The sequence below is a fragment of the Mauremys reevesii genome, linkage group 22 (assembly GCF_016161935.1).
Source record: "Mauremys reevesii isolate NIE-2019 linkage group 22, ASM1616193v1, whole genome shotgun sequence".
Taxonomy (NCBI): domain Eukaryota; kingdom Metazoa; phylum Chordata; order Testudines; family Geoemydidae; genus Mauremys; species Mauremys reevesii.
Window position 1 is genome coordinate 15398349 of NC_052644.1, and position 6903 is coordinate 15405251.

General features: G+C 48.1%; 1 pseudogene; it reads left to right on the forward strand.

Moving 5' to 3' along the window:
- Positions 1-762: 762 nt before the first annotated feature.
- LOC120388854 lies at positions 763-6202 on the forward strand (annotated as a pseudogene).
- Positions 6203-6903: the final 701 nt, after the last annotated feature.

The following is a 6903-nucleotide window of genomic DNA, read 5'->3' on the forward strand; positions in this document are numbered from 1 at the left end:
TCTGGCTGCCCAGGCACAGTACTTCCTAGTGCTGCATCTCACCTGCGATCCCTAGCTCAGTGGTGGCTTCCTGACTCCATTCTGGGTTCTTCACAAAGCAATGATAAGTCCCAGCATCTGCCTCTTGGAGCTGTTTTAGCTTCAGGGAAATGTTGCCATGGCTGAACTCCTGCGGGAACAGCTCTGTCCGGTTCTGGTAACTCTCCCCCGGCAGGTCCCGGGAACCGTCATCTGAGTACTCATGAACCGGGATAAATCCTGATTCAATTTTCCTCCACAGCACGTCCATGCTGGGCAGCCGGGCTGGGGGTGACAGCTGGCAGGGTAACACCACATCCTGGCCAACTACTCCAACCACAGGGCTTGGGGAGCCATCCAGGGAGAACTTCTCTGCAATAGACAAACCCAGGAGCAGATTCAGTGTGAGCAATGAGGAGAGGCCATCTGTCATGGGGTATACCTGCCCCACACTGGGCAGGAAGAGGTTAACCCCATACTATGGGTTGAAGAAGCCACACCCTCCCACCTCTGCTGGGCATGCTCCAACTTGAACCACAGTATAAAAGGGAGCAGCACAGCTCATTCTGCCATGACTGAGGAGGAGAGAGGATGTGTGTTGCAAGCTCCTGCTCAGGAGCTGTCAGCGCCCCAGAGCACAGAGGCCAAGGCACCGAGACCTAGGCTAATACCTGGTTGTCAGTAGATGCCCATGAGAGGAAGGAGTTATTGGGAACTTCACCTAATGACTACTCCAGAGGACGCATGGATTATGGGGCAAGAAGACAGGATAGAAAGTAGGCCAGGGGAACCAGACATTGATCTGGTTGTGGAGCTAGGAACAGAGTCAGCATGTTTCAGAGGGATTCCTGCTGATTCAGTGGCGGATACACTTGCCACTGATAGGGCCCTGACTGGGACCTGGTGGAGTAGGGGCCCAGATCCCCCTACCCCAACTGCAAATTCACTCCTGGTGGCAGCCTAACCCCTGCCTGGCTGCTAGGCCATACTACCTATCATAAACAGATAGTTAAGGGTTAATGCCTCTTTTACCTGTAAAGGGTTAAGAAGTTCACCTAGCCTAGCTAACACCTGACCAGAGGAACCAATGTGGGAACAAGATGTTTCAAAAGGAAGGAGGGAAGTTTCCTTTCTTTAGAGTCAGTTTCAGTTTCAGCCGGAGTGAAAAAGATCAAGGAACCAGCCTCTTATCAGAGTAGTAATTTTTAGAAAAGAATAAATAGGTTTATGTTTATTTTTTTTGTAACTTGTCTTTTTGCAATTAGGGGAATAATCAAATTTGGGTATTCTTGTGTGTATTAAGGTTTTTGCCCAGGGGAACATCCTGTGTTTTAAATCTGTTGTCTGTGAGATCAGCTTGTATGCTGTCTCCCAGACCTTTTTTTCTTTTACCTTTCTTTTCTTTAATTAAAAGCCTTCTTTTTAAGAACCTGATTGATTTTTTTCCTGTTTTTTAGATCCAAGGGAATTGGATCTGGATTCACCAGGGATTTGGTGAAGAAGTCTCTCAAGACTATCCAGAGAAGGGAGTCAGTATTTGGGAGTGGTGGCAGCAAAACCAGATCTAAGCTGGTAGTTAAGCTTAGAAGTGTACATGCAGGTCCTCATATCTGTACTCTAAAGTCCAGAGTGGGGGTGAAACCCATGACACTGCCCTACCCAGAAGGGTAATCCTATTGACTTTGGCCCCTGGGCAATGCTGCCCTGCACTTTTCACAGCACACTTAGCACCCCAATGCCACCCTGTCTTCAGAACTGGGCTTCTGCCATCAGCTGCCACTCTCTGGCTACCCAGCTTGAGCCCTGACACCTCTTTCATTACAAATTAAGCACTGCCCCCATTGCCCCTAGTCCCCTCTGTTTCCCCGGGCTCCCCGCCAACTGCCCCATCACACATGGGCCCCACTGCCTCCTCCTCATTGTTCCAAGGTCCCTTACGTGGCCTCACACCCCAGGCCTGCCCCACTCCTTGCCTCATAGCGCTCACCCCACCACAGCACCATGAGTGGTTGCCCACATCACCCACCAATAAGGCCCTGGTTAAATCCACAATATAGAAGTCAAATACTCTTATGCACCAGGAACACCAAAACAATCACTGACATGTAGAGTTTTAAAGTTGCCTTGTAAACACCATATACCATAATGCACTCTCATTTCCTTCTAATTATTACTATAGTGCAGGCAGAGCTGAAATCCATAGATGTGGTTTCCTTTCAAATCACAAAACATATTCACACTGTGTTTACTACTGTTGATCTGTAAGCAGCTATTGGTCAATGTCATTGTCAGCAAGATCACTGTGTGGTATTTGAGTAGGCTGAGATTGTTTGTGGCAGAAGGTAAAAGAGTTAAAAACACGAATGGATATCAGAAAGTTTTACAAAAAATCAGCACAAGAAAGTGCCCCTGAATGTGATACAGAGATGGTCTCAGAGAAGCCAGCTCCTGCTAAGAAAAGCAGAACATGGAAGGAAGAAAAATGAACATTTCAAGGCCAGTAGGAAAGGCAGTTTCTTGTTTTTCTGAACCTATCTGTTTCGGTTGCCAAGCAAATTACAGTGTGCACTGTTTGTAAGAGAGAAATTCATCAAATCAAAATTCATGCAATGCAATGTCACTATAGCACTCATGCAGGAGTACTTGAACAGAATTACCATGATGAGTTTCAGAGGTGCAAGCTGTTACATGATGCACACACTGTTTTCAAAAGACAATAGAAGCAGCTCAAAGATTTTTTGAATAAAGCAGATGAGATTTGAGTGCCTACTTTTGGCACTACTTGTGGGGAAAGCACAGACACAGAGATGGAGAACTCCTGAAGAAAATTTTTCTGTCTGTCGAACCAGAAAGTAAGCTTTTCAGAGAGATACCACTGAGCAATGACACTTTACAGAGGAGCACAAGAGATCTGGCGAATTCTCTACCAAATGAAATAGCTGGAAAAATTGCAGCACGCTCTTTCTACAGTCTGTGCTTGGATGGGAGCCTTGATGTTATGAGGAATCCAAGGTAATCATGTGGGTTTCCTTTTTGGACTGTGATGGCCATTGTTTTTCTGAAGGTTTTATGTCAGGTGAGCCTCAGAGATAGGCCTAGTGGCAAACACATTTTTTAATGTGTTCAGGCGAGAATGCAGGAGTGCCATGTTAGCTTTGACAATCTCTGAGTTTTGACAGCTGATGGGGAAGCAGCTATGCAAAGTGCATGAGTAGGGTTGCAGAACTGCTTCCAAGAAAGGTGCACTCAGAAACTTTTTTTGTTTCACTGTTCTGCCCACCAAGATGTACTTGCCAGCAAAGCTTCTATGAAAAGCAGGGGTGAAAATAACTTAAAGGACTTGCCTGAGGAGGGGTGTAGCCTCCACCGGAAGAGGCAGAGCCTTTAAATCCCCAGGCCCATTAAATCAGGATTTAAAGCAATTTAAATGGGGGATTTAAAGGGCCTGGGGCTCTAGCTGCTACTACCGCAGCAGCGCCCCAGGCCCTTTAAATTGCTGACGGAGTCCTGGCCCTTTAAATTGTCCCCAGAGCCCTGGGATAGCGGCAGTGGGGCTCCAGTGGTGATTTAAAGGACCCAGGGCGGTTGCAGCAGCAGGAGCCCCTGGCCCTTAAAATTCGCCACCCAAGCCCCACAACCGCTACCTCAGGGCTCTGGCAGCGGGGCTCTGACAGCAATTTAAAGGGCCCTGGGCTCCAGCCTTTTAAATTGCTGCCTCAGGAAGCCAGTCCACCCCGATATGGCGCACCAGCTTTTGCCGGCAGGGGTGGCAGGTTTGTAGAAATTTTGGTGGTGCCCAGAACCTGCCCCTGCCCAAACTCTGCCCCTCTAAACTCCACCCCCCCACCTACCCAAGACTCTGGGAGGGAGTTTGGGTGGGGGAGGAGGTCTGGGGTGCAGGCCCTGGGCCGGGGCAGGGGACTGGGATGCAGGTGGGGTGCAGGGTGCAGGCTCTGGGAGGGAGTTTGGGGATGGGAGTGGGTGTGGAGGGGGGATGCAGGGGTGAGGGCTGTTGGGTGAGGCTGGGGTGGATTTGTGATGTGGCTGGGGATGAGGGGTTTGGGGTGTGGGAGGGGAATCAGGGCTGAGGCAGAGGATTAGGGTGCAGGAAGATGAGGGCTCTGGCTGGGGATGGGGATGAGGGGTTTGGGGTGTTGGAGAGGCTCAGGGCTATGAACGAGGGTTGGAGTGCGGGGGGGATGAGGGCTCTGGCTGGGGGTGTGGGCTCTGGGGTGGGGCAGGGCTGGGGATGAGTTTGGGGTGCAGGCAGGCTCCCCTGGGACTGGAGCCAGAGAGAAGGACTCCCCCCAGCCCTCTCTCTGCTGGCAGCAGCAAGCTCTGGGGTAGGGACCCCTTCAACCCACCCCCCGGCAGCACACTCACTCCCCCACTGTCACTGCACATGCTCCTAGGGCCCCTCTCAGCTCCAGGAATCCCCCTCACCTCCCCTGTGGTGGGTGCCATGCCAGAGGCGGGGGAGGGGTCTGCCATCACATGTGCACCTGCTCCCCTGCTGCTGCCCCTCACTGTAGCCTCACTGGGGCTGCCCCTTGCCCAGCATAGGACAAGAGCAGTGACTGCGGACAGGGGGGCAGCTGTACAGGTGGAGGGTCCCACTGGAAAATGAAAGGGTCTGAGAGGGAAGGGCAGCCTGCCCTGGCAGTAGTGGGGGGGGGCACTAGGACCCTGTGGCGGCAGTAAATGCAGGCAGGCAGCATGGAGCTGCAGGGGACAGGAGAGACAAACTCTCTGCTCCAGGACCCAGGGAGGTACATGGGGGCAGCAAAGGGGGGCCAGGGCACACTCAGAGGAGAAGCGGAGGGGCAACAGGGGGGAGACCTGGCCCCAAACATTCATGGAGCCAGGCTCTCGGACCTTCAATTTTGCTGGAGCCTGGAGGTGGAGTCAGAGAGAGAGTGAATGCTCCATTTTCTTGCCCATTGCTACTGCACTTTTTCTTATCGGTCCTCCGTACTGGCCCGTACCCACTTACTTTCACCTCTGATGAAAAGTATAGATGAGGTTGAATCCATAGTGAAAAAAAAATGCATCAGTACTATCAACACCAGCAGTGTCAATAAAGGGAAATTCGCAACTTGTGTGAAATGGACTGTGAAACGCACAAAGTGCTGCTGAATTACAGCCCAGTCCGCTGGCTTAGTTTTAATGACAGTGTACAGAGGCTGTTTGAGCTCTAGGAAGAGCTTGTTGAGGTTTTGAATAAAGTTTCACTGGAACTGTTGCAAAAACTACAAGATCCAGAAGTACATGGCTTCTTGCTCTTTTTGAAAGAATTTTTACTGAAGATTGCTTCCTTGAACCTGGAGCTTCAGCAACCCCAGCTAACAATATTTGATATCATTGAAATAATTAATACATTTAGAATGACAATCTCCGACATTGTCCAACACCTACAAGAGGTATGGGCAGGGCTGCTCGTGGTGGGGGTGCAAGTGGGGCAGTTTGCCCCAGGCCCTGCAGGGGCCCCCATGATAATATAGTATTCTATAGTATTGCAACTTTTTTTGTGGACGGGGACCCCAAAATTACTTTGCCTCAGGCCCCCTGAATCCTCTGGGCAGCCCTGGGTATGGGATTTTTAATTTTTTATGAGCTTATTCACTTTCCCAGCTGTCAGGATGAGAATGCGCTGCAAAAAGTCGGCTTAGCTGTAACCAAATACCTGAGTATCCACTTGGAGAATCTTGAAAATTGTTTCGGTGAGGGAAACTTTTTCTGTCAGTACACCTTTGTTTGCAGCCAAAACATCTGGACCAGAATTGTTGAATGGGTCAGTCGCAAACTAACTGCCTAACAAGATTGATTAGATTCCTTTGACTCTTTTTATTTAAGCAATCTCAAGTTCCTCGTGCTGAAAATGTGCAATGATTCAAGAATGAAACCATGCTTCAGTCATCCCAGTGTTACAGTACAGGAGTTCTGGAGTAACGTGTATCCATTTGAGGACACCTACAAGTCCCTCACTAAATTTGCTTTGCTTTTCTTGTCCCTGTTTTCTACTACTGTACTGTGATAGAGGGCATTCAGTGCATTGCATTGTCTGAAGAACAACTACCGAAACTGCCTCACTGATGCTAACCCGGAAGCTTCCCTTCTACTTTCACAAGAGACCCAAGATCCTGCAGACATTCCATTCAAAGAGTTCCTGAACTTTTGCAAGTAGTCCGATGCACACAGCGGATGTGTTAAAACCCAGAACTTTAATTTCATTATCATACTGTATTACTAAAAAGTACAATATAATAGGATTATGTTTCTTATTATTATCATTATTACTGGATTAGATTGATTTTTGTCTGTTTCTGAAAGAAAAGATTTGGACATATTTTCAGATATGTTTTTTCATTATTATTTGGACTTCTATTATGTCAAAGCATTTTTATTTGTTGTACAGACAACAAAAGCAAAAGAAACAACGAAAACGACAAGAACATGCAAAGCACCTTATTTGTGTTTCTATTCTGTTAGGTCCAGTAAAGAATAGAGATAGCTGTGAATTATTTTTATTACTGAGTCTGCAAAAAATAAATAAATTAATAAATAAAACCCAAACCATAGATCAATAAATTACAATGGTTTGGATATCAGAGGGGTAGCCGTGTTAGTCTGGATCTGTAAAAGCAGCAAAGAGTCCTGTGGCACCTTGTAGACTAACAGACGTATTGGAGCATGAGCTTTCGTGGGTGAATACTCACTTCATCGGATGCAAGTGGTTTGAATGTATATCTGTGCATATTACTTTATTAACTTTAGGTGAAAAATAAATAATTGTAGGAAAAAGTGTCAGTGCGGCTACCGTCAAGAGTTGGTGGCCACACTGTGATGCCACCAAAAAATTTGTTGTGAGAACCCCTACCCTAGAAC